This window comes from Pseudophryne corroboree, chromosome 4 (genome assembly GCF_028390025.1).
Source record: "Pseudophryne corroboree isolate aPseCor3 chromosome 4, aPseCor3.hap2, whole genome shotgun sequence".
Lineage (NCBI taxonomy): Eukaryota > Metazoa > Chordata > Amphibia > Anura > Myobatrachidae > Pseudophryne > Pseudophryne corroboree.
This window is the reverse complement of record NC_086447.1, coordinates 417,503,454-417,515,880: the sequence shown is the minus strand read 5'-3', so window position 1 is coordinate 417,515,880 and position 12,427 is coordinate 417,503,454. Positions and strand designations below refer to the sequence as shown.

Genomic DNA, 12,427 nt, shown 5'->3' with positions numbered 1-12,427 from the left:
ACCCAGGCACTGATGTATTTATAATGGGTGCAGTGTGTGCAGTGTAAATTGGCCCAGGAGTTCAGGGCGGCCCACACCGCACATGCTGCACCCATTTCTTTAATACTCACCTCTCTGATGTTCCCCATCAGTGACAGCACAAATCATCACCTGGAAAATGTTGTGGCAGCCATTTTCCTGGAGTTTTGCGAATGTGCAGTATAGAAATCACTGGAAAAACAGCTACCACGCCATTTTTCTGGAGATTTGTGATGCATATTACAGTCTGAGCCCCTAGTGCACATACTGCGCAGCAATGCCAGCTAGAAAGTAATGCATGCTGCACTATCTTAAAATGCCCCTGCTCCCAGGCCAACACAAGCCAACTACCCCAAGGCATCAAACCAGGGAGAAGTTTAAGTGTTAAAAAGTGTCACATACTTAAGATGCAGCAGCTATGTGTTGAGAGTGGTACATAGGTGAGAGGTAATAATTTGAGTGTTAAAATGTGCTACATTGGGGAAAAACAACATTTCAGTAATAAAAAAGTGTTCAATTATGTTTTACAATATAATGCCCCCAAAGCATCCTGGCCACACCAACCCAGGTGGCCCCATGCCCCAAACTTATCCCTAAAACTGACAAATTTTATAAATTTATTCAAAACTTACCATTCATAGTACCTTTAAAATATGCTGTATGTAAATGTCAGAGATTTATGCTAATTCAAAACACAGTTTGGCACCTGCCCAAGTTCTGAATAAATTTCTACAATTTGTGAAATCCTAGATGGTTGGAATGTTTGTTGATGTAAGCAATTTTATGGCTAGCCATTTCAACGGGAGTGTACATTGGGGGTTGATAGAAATCATTGCAAACACATTTGGTCTCATTATTTAAAGCGCATAATTGAGGCCCTGGCCTAATGAGGTTGGTCACATCTATCCTAGGTGCACATCTTTCAAAGTGTAGTTAAACTTTAAACATAATTTCAATGTTATATTGAAGGAAAATAGAATGAGAACATTCTATCAATAATTAGGAATACAGAAAACGGCTTTTAAATAACAAATGTGAGTTTGTGCACTCTTCACAACAAACACCTCCTGTTTTTATAACCTGAACTTCCTGTTTGATATTGCAAGAACTTACCACTTTACCTGCAATTACTTGTATTTCTACTTTCAGTTTTTGCACAAAAACTAAAAACGCATTTTTGTCAATATCATTTTGCCTTTGTACTCTAGAAAGTCTTGTCTTAATTACAATTGTTTTTTTTTTATTTGCCGCACCTCATAGAAAAATAATTTGACGGCAGATAAGAATCACTTGGCCCATTTAGTCTGCCCCTTTTTTACCATATTTTTACCTCAAACCTTATTTGATCCTAATTTCTTTGTAAGGATATCCTTATGCCATGCATGTTTAAATTGCTCTACTGTCTTAGCCTCTACCACTTCTGATGGGAGTCTATTCCATTTGCCCACTATCCTTTCTGTGAAGTAAATTTTCCTCAACTTTTCCCAGAACCTACCTCCTTGCAGTTTCAGTGCATGTCCTTGTATTCTAATACTTCTCTTCATTTGAAGAATGTTTCCCTCCTGGACTTTGTTAAAACCCTTGAGATATTTGAAAGTTTCTATCATGTCCCCCCCTTTCCCTTCTTTGCTCCAAACGATACATTTTGAGATTTTTAGCCTTTCTTGGTATGTTTTGTGATGTAGGCCATGCATTATTTTAGTTGCCTTTCTTTGTACCGTCTCTAATGTATTAATATCCTTCTGAAGATATGGCCTCCAGAATTAAACACATTATTCTAGATGACGACGTACCAATGACCTATACAGTGGCATTATTACTTCTTTCTTTCTGCTGCTGATTCTTCTCCCAATGCAGCCAAGCATCTGACTAGCCTTCCTCATTGCTTTATTACATTGCTTACCTGCCTTTAAGTCACTTGAAATAGTGACTCCTACATCCCCTTCCTCCTCAGTAGTTTCCAGTATAGTGCCATTAATACTAAATTTAGCCTTTGGATTTTTTAGACCCAAGTGCATGATTTTGCATTGTTGGGCATTAAACTGTCATTTCCATACTGTTGACCATTACTCTAGTCTACCTAGATCATCAATCATTTGTTTTACCCCTCCTGGTGTGGCTACCCTGTTGCATGTCTTTGTGTCATCTGCAAAAAAGCACCATTAGCAATGTCACCAATAAAGATATGAAAAACCACTGGTTCAAGTATAGATCCCTGGGGTACTCCACTGGTAACATTGCCCTGCTGTGAATGTACTCCATTTACTACAACTCTCTGTTTTCTATCTTGCAACTAAGACTTTATTTATTTATTTATTTATTTACAGTTTCTTATATAGCACAGCATATTCCGTTGCGCTTTACAATTAGAACAACAGTAATAGAACAAAACTGGGTAACAACACTGGGTAAAAACAGACAAACATAGAGGCAGGAAGGCCCTGCTCACAAGCTTACAATCTATAGGGAAATAGGCATTGATACACAAGGATAGATGCTAACTATTGCATAACGGTCCACCAGATTGCTAGGTTCTTAATGGGTTGTATGATATGATCACCCCGCAATGTTGGCCAAGTGTCAGGAGGGTGTGAGAGTAAAGAAAGACAAGATATGTTATGTATACTGTACAGAGAGGATGTAATTAGATAGGGAAGCACTGAAGGTTATGTGGGTGGGTCTGGAATATGATAGGCTTGTCTGAAGAGGTGAGTTTTCAGGGAATGTTTAAAGGTTTGGAGACTAGAGGCGAGTCTTATTGTGCGTGAGAGGGCATTCCACAGAGTGGGTGAAGCCCGGATAAAGTCCTGTAATTTTGAGTGTGAACAAGTAATGCGTGTGGATGAGAGACGTAGATCTTGTGCAGAGCGGAGAAGTCGGGTAGGGAAATATTTTGAGATGAGTGAAGAGATGTAGGTTGGTGCAGTTTGGTTAATAGCCTTGTATGTCGGTAAAAGTATTTTATATTTAATACGGTAGAATACTGGTAACCAATGGAGGGACTGACAGTGGATCTGCAGACGATGAACGTCTAGCGAGGAAGATTAGCCTTACAGCTGCATTCAAAATGGATTATAGTGGTGAGAGCCTATGTTTGGGAAGACCGGTCAGGAGACTATTACAATAACAAAAAAGGAAGAAGGAAGGAGCTGTATTATCAGTGCACATAAGGAAGAGTGACCTGGTTGTCACATCCACCTGTATTTTAATAAAATTTTACTTTTATTATTTGCTGCTTAAAATGGTGTGAAATAACCTATACACAAACGAGTATAAGCGAAACATAGAGGTTAAAATTCTGACATAAACAAAACATACAAAGGTGCAACAGAATTTAATAAAGGTGATTTAAAGATTAAAATGTGCGTCCACGTGTTTATTCTAATGTTCAAATGTATATAGTATTATTCCTTGGTTAAGTCAATAATCACTTATTTGTCTAGTCATCAACAGATTCCTGAAGGAGGCATTGGAGGATATGGGTACTGATGGTGATAATATATTAGATATAGGTTCAGTATAAGCTATTTAGATTTAACCCAGATATACTGAGATAATCGCCACAATATTTTGTTAGATTGAATATGGGTGATACACTAGGTCCAATTCTGATATGTAATACACTCTAAGGGATGTATATCTCCCTCAGTTTTTAATTACATATGTGACAATATGTTGTAATGTTCAGGTATTCACAATATTTTTATCCCTAGAAGGAAAACACCTTCATTATTAAGGACTAGTGACACCTTCCCAAATAGTTCGATTCACTCCCTTTTCATATTATTAATTATATGAAATATGATTCATTGGTATCCATAGTCACATTCAGTTATTAATATCAATGTCAGTTAAATATGCGACAATCTGTTATGATGTTCAGGTGTTCACAATATTTTTATCCCTAGAAGGAAGACACCTTCATTATTGAGGACTAGTAACACCTTCCCAGATAATTCGATTTACTCCCTTTTTCCTATTATTTATATGGGATATGATTCATTTGTATCCATAGACATATTTAAATGTGTTTATATCTATAGACCAATAATTAATGCGTCACTCTTTGATTTTAATAAAGGTGACGCACTAGGTCCGTTTCTAATAGATAATACACTATTATTTGTATATAATCATACCTAGATATAAATGTATTATTGGACCAATAAATTATGCATCACCTTCAAACATCTAACTTAATTGTTCTAAAAGGAAATCCTTTACTTATTTATACTGCATATTCACAAATAACATCAATTTAGATGAAGGTTTTATTATTGTGACTCAAATATGCCACATGACATCGGTGTATTCACTAAATAGCTTTAGATATTAGTATTGAAACATGTATTATATTTGTATCTGCCAAATTGTATCACAGATACCTGTGTATTCACTGAATAGCTTTGAGAGTTAGTTTTGAAACATTTGTTGCAATTGTATCTGCTAGATTGTATCACAGGTACATCATAGCATTCTAGGATTTATCACATAAGCACACAGTGCATCTTTATTGAATTCACACAATTGCCTTCTATTTCCTATATGCTATCAGAGAATCTGACAGCTAGTGCAGTGTTGATTATTTTCTCACTAAATTGCTGTCTGTTGAGTGGGGATGCAGCTCTCTATGGTTTAGTATAATCATCTGTCCACTGCTGCACACTAATGCTTATTGACTTTCACTATACATAGTAAATTATTAGAGCTGACTAGACATTTAACTTAATATCAGACATGGACATAGGAACACGTGGACACACGTTTGACTATTACAATAATCAATGCGGGAGATAATGAGAGCATGGATTAGAGTTTTTGCTGTGTCTTGTGTAAGATATGGTCGTATTTTGGATATGTTTCTTAGATGTATGTAACATGATCTTGAGACAGATTGAATGTGGGGAACAAAAGGACAGTACAGAGTCAAGAATGACACCTAGGCAGCGAGCTTGTGGGGTAGGGATGATTGCAGAGTTCTCAACAGTGATAGAGATATCAGGTTGGAAACTACTATTGGCCGGTGGAAATATAATTAACTCTGTTTTGGAAATATTAAGTTTGAGGTGGCGAGATGTCATCCAAGATGAAATGGCAGAAAGGCATTCAGTGACACGGCCCAATACAGATGGTGACAAATCAGGGAAGGATAGGTAGATTTGAGTATCATCTGCGCACAGATGGTACTGAAATCCGAAAGAGCTGATTAGTTTCCCAAGAGAGGAGGTATAGATAGAGAAAAGCAGAGGACCTAAGACTGAGCCTTGCGGTACTCCAACTGAGAGAGGTAGTGAAGAGGAGGTGGAATCAGAGAAACGAACACTGAAGGAGCGATTAGATAGGTAGGATGAGAACTAAGAAAGGGCTGTGTCCTGAATATCTAGGGATTGTAGTGTTTGTATGAGAAGAGAGTGGTCAACAGTGTCAAAAGCAGCAGAGAGATCAAGGAGAATAAGTAGAGAGTAATGTCCATTAGATTTAGCAGTGACCAGATCATTCACTACCTTAGTCAGTGCTGTCTCTGTGGAGTGTTGGGCACGAAATAGTTACATTCAACCATCTTAATATCCAACCCCATGCTTTCGAGTTTATTTAGCAGTCTGCGATGTGGGACAGTATCAAAAGCCTTACTAAAGTCTAGATAAGCTATATCTATGGCTCCACATTTATCTATTACTTTAGTCACACATTCAAAATGTCAATAAGGTTATTTCTGCTGCGGGGTACACTGGGCTCCACAAGGAATTACATCGAGGTGTAGAGTAGGATCTTGATCCGAGGCACAAACAGGCTCAAAGCTTTTGACTGTTTTCAAGATGCACAGCACCGCCTCTTCTATAACCCCGCCTCCACGCCAGTGAGCTCAGTTTGTAAGTTGGTGCCTTGCAGTATGCAGGCACTTTACAGGTGGCTGCCTTAAGCAGCGTTTTTCAAAGTAATTTTACAGACTGAACAGAGGAATTCTGTTTGAAGACTTCAAGGGCTGCTGCTGGTAAAGTCTTAGTGACTTTTCAGCGTGCAGCTCCATCACCCCCAGTGGCACTGTATACTCCCGCGCCGGGGTTGCCGGGTCACTGCAGCAGAGACGATGGCTTCTTCCTAACTGTGAGTCACACACACGCCGCCGTCTCCAGGATCGCAGGGCCGCAGACAAGGGGGAGGTAAGGGGCTTCTGTGCCGCACTTTACCGCGATCCAGCGCGACCGTAGGAGGCGGACCGCGCGTGCTGGCGTGGGCACTGATTACTGGGCAGCTTGCTCCACTAGCCACCAGGGTCTAATTTCCCACCAGGGTCTTATTTTGGGCATAGGTCAGGGGGATTTAGTACAATTCCCCCGTTTTATTTTCTGCTCACAGCAGGGGGAGCAGGCAAGACCTGAGGCCCCTCCCCCCCAGCCCCAGGGTGCCATTACTACAATGTTCCCGCCTGGAGCTGCCTCCTTCTCCTTCACTCCTGGTCAGCGGCCATTACAGCTTGAGCCTTGCTGTTCCTGGGATTGCTGGGGCAAATCGTCCTCTGGGGAACCGCCTGACTGCCAGTGCTGTGCTTCCTACAGGACACTTGAGTATTCTACCTGTCACTGGGACTGTGTTAGTTAAGAAAGAGTGCATACTGTACCTTCAGGGTTGTGTGGTACAAACACCATGTGATATACATCCAGTGCTTACTGTGTTTGTTATATCTATAGTTATCACATATAGCTGTACTGAGTATTACTTTGTATTGCTAGTCCAGTGCCGTTTATGGTACATAATTTCTGCATGGTACACTTGTGACTATATACGTGTGTGTGCATGTAGCTGCTGCGTGGTTGCCTTATTGCAAGGTATTTCACTCAGCGTGCTATTCCTATATTGCTATACCTGAGGGGACCAAGTGTTTCAGGTTTTTCTATTTTCAATGTAGGATTATATCACAAGATATACTGTCGGGGTATTTTTGCTTGTGATTTATAGTCACCATATATTCTATATTTATTGAACCTCCGGTCTGTGCCGTCTGAGAGTTCTTGCTAGGTATAGTGCTGTTACACTTTGTACCGGGTTGCCCATTATTGTGCACATAGTTATATCTGCTACATGTGGCAACGATGTTGGGGCCTCTCCCACACTGCGTTGTAGTGAGGCCGCTGACGCAACGGAGGATAATTTAGCAGCTGAGAGTTCAGGTGGTTCATTACCCCCCAGTGGGTCAGTAGCACTTGGGGCATCACAGGATCTGCCCTGGGCTACATTCTCCACATTGCTAAGCCTGCTTGTGACTAAACTGACGCCCCCTGTGGGACCACCTGTGCCACTGCAGCAGTTTATGGTCCCTGCTGTGAACCTGCCATGGGCGGATCAGCTTTCCACTCAGCTGCAGCATTTGAACCGATCTATGACTAAATCTAAGTCTCACTCTCGCCTGCCTAAGACTAAGTCGTCTTCTAAATGGGCCATTACCTCCTCCCAATCCACGGCTTTCATGGACACGTCCTCGGAAGAGGAAGGTGCATATACTGACCCCGCTGACACTGACGCTGACGTTTCAGATGGGGAAGGAAAGTCATCCGTGGTTGTCCCGGATTTGATTGAGGCGATTCGGCTCATTCTTCAAGTGTCTGATGATTCCGAGCCTGAAACTGTCTCCAAGAAACCGGATAGGCATAAGCGTAAGAAGGTGGTTAAACAGGTTTTACCATACTCTAAACATCTGGTTGACATACGTCAGGAATCCTGGGAAAATCCGGGGACAAAGTTTACACAGAATAAGAGACTGTTGGCTCGCTATCCTCTCTCTGCGGAGGTATGTAAAAATTGGGAAACCCCACTGCCTGTAGATTCTCATGTGGCGCGTATGGTTGCTTCCTCTGCTCTGCCAGTAACTACCATCACCTCTCTGAAGGAACCGACGCATAGACGTGTGGAGGGCTGTTTAAAAGTGATTTATATCCTAACGGGGGCTGTGCATAGGCCAACAATTGCAGTGACTTGGGCTGCTGAAGCTGTTGAGGCGTGGGCTCAGGAACTCGAGGCAGAATTTTCTGCCGACGCGTCTGAGCATGCTCAACAATGTCTCTCATATACTGCCACGACTTCTATGTACCTTAAGGAGGCGGCCTCTGATGCCAAGGTGCTCGCGGCCAAGGCTGCTACTGCGTCCATCTTGGCCAGACGTATCCTTTGGTTGAGAGCCTGGTCGGTGGATTTGGATTCCTGGAGGTGCTTCCTTTCAAAAGGAGACATTCTCTTTGGAGAAGACCTAAATAAGATTGTGGCTGATCTGGCTATGGCTAAAACAGCTTGCCTACCTAGTACGGCTCCTTTCTGCATAGAAGGCTAAAAGTACTTTCCCTCTGCCCTTTCGTACTCCAGGTAAAGCAAAAGGTCAGGCATACCAAAAGCAAGCTCGTGCTTCCAGACCAAACAAGCCCAGACCAAAGCGTGCCTGGGCTGCTCGTCAGCCAGCTTCCAAAACTGACAAGCCTGCCGCATGACGGGGCGGGCCTCCCACTGGGGGATCCCAGGGTGGGGGGCCGACTTCTAGGTTTTGCCCAGGAATGGTTGAAGACCACTTCAGATGCCAGGGCGAGGGAAGTCGTCGCTCGAGGTTACGCCATACCCTTCAAGAATCGTCCCTCGCAGCGGTTTTGCCTGACAGATTTCCCTCTGGATTCGGCAAAAGCAAACACGTTGCACTCAGTGGTACATTTCCTCCTGGTCACAGGAGTGGTGGTACAGGTGCCTCTGGCTCAGAGAGGCAAGGGGTACTATTCCATGCTGTTTCTTGTCCCGAAACCGAACGGGTCCTCACGGCCCATTCTCAATCTGAAGTCCTTGAACAAGCATATGCGGGTCTCCAAGTTTCGTATGGAAACTCTGCACTCTATTGTTCTGGCCATGGAGCCTGGGGATTATATGGTCTCCCTGGACATACAGGATGCCTACCTGCATATTCCTATTGTGGTTTCTCATCAACAGTACCTGTGGTTTGCGGTGGGCAACCTTCATTACCAATTTTGGGCATTACCCTTTGGTTTGACAACGGCTCCCCGAGTTTTCACCAAAGTAATGGCGGTCATGACGGCTACACTCCGCTGTCAAGGGGTTAGGATCCTACCGTACTTGGACGATTTGTTGATCCTGGCAAATTCCCCAGAACTTCTCCTGTGTCATCTCAATCTGACGGTCCAGTGCATGACGGCCCACGGGTGGCTGATCAACTGGAAGAAATCCTCCCTGGTTCCTGCTTGGAGCATGTTACATCTGGGAGCGTTATTGGACACTCACAACCAACGGTTATCTCTGCCTCAGGAGAAAGTCCTGAAGCTTCAGGACAGGATTCGATGCTTCCTATCTCGTCCGCGAGTGTCGAATTATTCGGCAATGCAAGTGCTAGGTCTCATGGTGTCGGCTTTCGACATGGTGGAGTATGCTCAGTTCAACTCTCTCCCTCTGCAGAAGTTAATTCTGACCAAGCGGGACGGCCTGCCTTACCGGATAAGATCTCACATGATCTCATTATCTCCAGAGGTCCGCATGTCACTGAGCTGGTGGCTGCAGGACCCTCAATTGAGCAGGGGTCATCCATTCTGGATATCCGACTGGGTCCTCCTGACAACGGATGCCAGTCTGAGGGGATGGGGTGCGGTGTTGGAACAACACTGTCTTCAGGATCAGTGGACCAAGGAGGAGTCTCTACTCCCGATAAATATTATGGAACTGTGGGCAGTGTTCAGCATCTCATACAGAACAGACCTGTTCAGGTGCAATCGGACAACGCCACCACGGTAGCGCACATAAATCATCAGGGCGGCACTCGAAGCCGCATGGCAATGAGGGAAGTATCAAGGATTCTTCAGGGGGCAGAATGCCATCTGCCGGCCATATCAGCAGTGTTCATTCCGGGCATTCTGTGCTGGGAGGCGGACTATTTCAGTCGTCAGGACGTGCATGCCGGAGAATGGAGCCTACATCCAAAGGTGTTTCCACTTCTCGTGGACAAGTGGGGCCTCCCAGATGTGGACCTGATGGCGTCTCGACACAATCACAAGGAGCAAGGACAAGGGATCCTCAAGCAGCGTTTGTGGATGCTCTGTCAATCCCATGGAACTTTCAGCTGCCGTATGTGTTCCCTCCGGTGTCACTCCTGCCCAGAGTAATACGGAAGTTCAAAACAAGAAGGAGGAAACCTACTTCTGGTTGCTCCAGCGTGACCCAGGCGGCACTGGTTCTCCGATCTACAGGGCCTTTCGTTGGATCGTCCCCTTCTACTTCCACAACGACCAGACCTCCTCGTTCAGGGCCCTTGTGTTTACCAGGATTTGGCCCATCTGGCTTTGATGGCAAGGCTCTTGAAGCTTCCCTCCTGAGGGCCAAGGGTTTTTCTGAGGCGGTCGTTCAAACTATGTTGAAGGCCCGTAAGCCAGCTTCTGCTCGGATCTACCATAGGGTCTGAAATGCTTACTTTTCTTGGTGTGCGTCTCACAATCATGGCGTTTTCAAGTTTAGTACCGCCAAACTATTGGCCTTTCTACAACAAGGCCTGGACTTAGGCCTGCGTCTGGCCTCCCTCAAGGTTCACCTGTCTGCCTTGTCGGTTTGGTTTCAAAGAAAGATTGCTACCCTACCTGTCCATACATTCACTCAGGGTGTGTTGCGGATTCAGCTTCCTTATGTGCCGCCTGTGGCCCCTTGGGATTTGTCGGTGGTTTTGGAGGCCTTGCAAGTGTCTCCGTTTGAGCCTATTACCTCTGCTGACCTTAAGTGGCTTTCCCTTAAGGTTCTATTCTTGCTGGCTATTGCTTCAGCTAGAAGGGTCTCGGACTTGGGTGCCTTATCCTGCAAGGCTCCCTATTTGATTTTTCACCGTGACCGGGCGGTTCTTCGAACGCGGCCTGGTTTTTTGCCTAAGATGGTGTCTTCTGTCCACCTTAACCAGGATATTGTGGTTCCGGCCTATAAATCTCCTTAGTTGTCTCCCACAGAACGGTCTTTGGATGTGGTACGGGCTCTCCGTATCTATGTGAAGAGAACTTCCTCCGTAAGGAAATCTGATTCTCTTATTGTGTTGTTTGGTTTTCACAAACGTGGCTAGCCTGCTTCCAAGCAGACTCTGGCTAGATGGATTAGAATGGTGATTGCACATGCTTATGTACAGGCTGGTCATCCAGCTCCTGCTACCATTAAAGCCCATTCTACTCAGTCGGTTGGACCTTCTTGGGAGGCCCACCGTGGTGCGACCCTTGAAAAATTGTACAAGGCAGCTACGTGGTCCTCCGGGAACACGTTTATAAGGTTCTATGTCTTCGATACTGCCGCTTCCCAGGATGCTTCCTTTGGACGCCGGGTTCTGGTGCCCGCTACAGTGTGTCCCCTCCCATGAGGAACTGCTTTGGGACATCCCGATGTAATTCCTTGTGAAACCCAGTGTACCCCGCAGCAGAAAACGAGATTTATGGTAAGAACTTACCATCGTTAAATCTCTTTCTTCAAGGTACACTGGGCTCCACAAGGCGCCCACCCTGACGCACTTAGCTTTTTTGGGTTGGTATTGGCATAGCCGCTGACACCCTCTCCTGCGGTGAGTGTGTGGTGTATTTGGCTACGATCGGTTGTCGTCTCTGGTACCTGCTACTGCATTGGGCTGGTTAACAAAACTGAGCTCACTGGCATGGAGGTGGGGTTATAGAGGAGGCGCCGCTGTGCATCTTGGGAACAGTCAAAAGCTTTGAGCCTGTTGGTGCCTCGGATCAAGATCCTACTCTACACCCCAATGTAATTCCTTGTGGAGCCCAGTGTACCTCGCAGAAAGAGATTTAACAACGGTAACTTCTTACCATAAATCTAGTTTTTGACATGATCTCCGCCCAGTGAATCCATGCTGTTTGGGATCTTGTAAATTAATGGATTTTAGATAATCTACAATTCTTTATTTTAAGAGTGTTTCCATCAATTTCCCTACTACTGATGTAAGGCTCACTGGTTGGCAGCTGCTTGCCTCTTCTTTGCTTCCACTTGTGTGCAGTGGGACTATGTTTGCTCTTTTCCAGTCCTCTGGAATTATCCCTGTAGCTTGTGACTGGTTGGATAATTTTGTTAATGGTGCTACCAGCACCCATTTAAGTTCTTTTAGTATCCTTAGATGTATCCCATCTGGCCCCATTGATTTATCCACTATCAGCTTTGAGAGTTCTGTTACGACTTTCTACTCTGTAAATGTACTTGTTTCATTTGTTTGAATATCCTTGCAACTTAGCTGTGGCCCCTTCACCTGACTTTCCGTAGTGAATACTGAGCAAAAACAATTATTAAGCTGATCTGCTATTACATTGTCTCCCTCATCAAGACTCACAGAGGGGTATTCAATTATCGGCCATTTTTAGGGCAAATTACATTCACCCTATTCAATGCCTGTGCTGATGTTTTG

At 44.3% G+C, this 12,427-nt stretch overlaps 1 protein-coding gene across 1 annotated transcript in view; it reads right to left on the bottom strand.

The window, feature by feature from the left end:
• The window catches only part of LOC134909676 (CD109 antigen-like), a 303,785-nt gene that overhangs the window by 192,411 nt on the left and 98,947 nt on the right, over window positions 1–12,427 (bottom strand). The gene's annotated exons all lie outside the window — the stretch shown is intronic.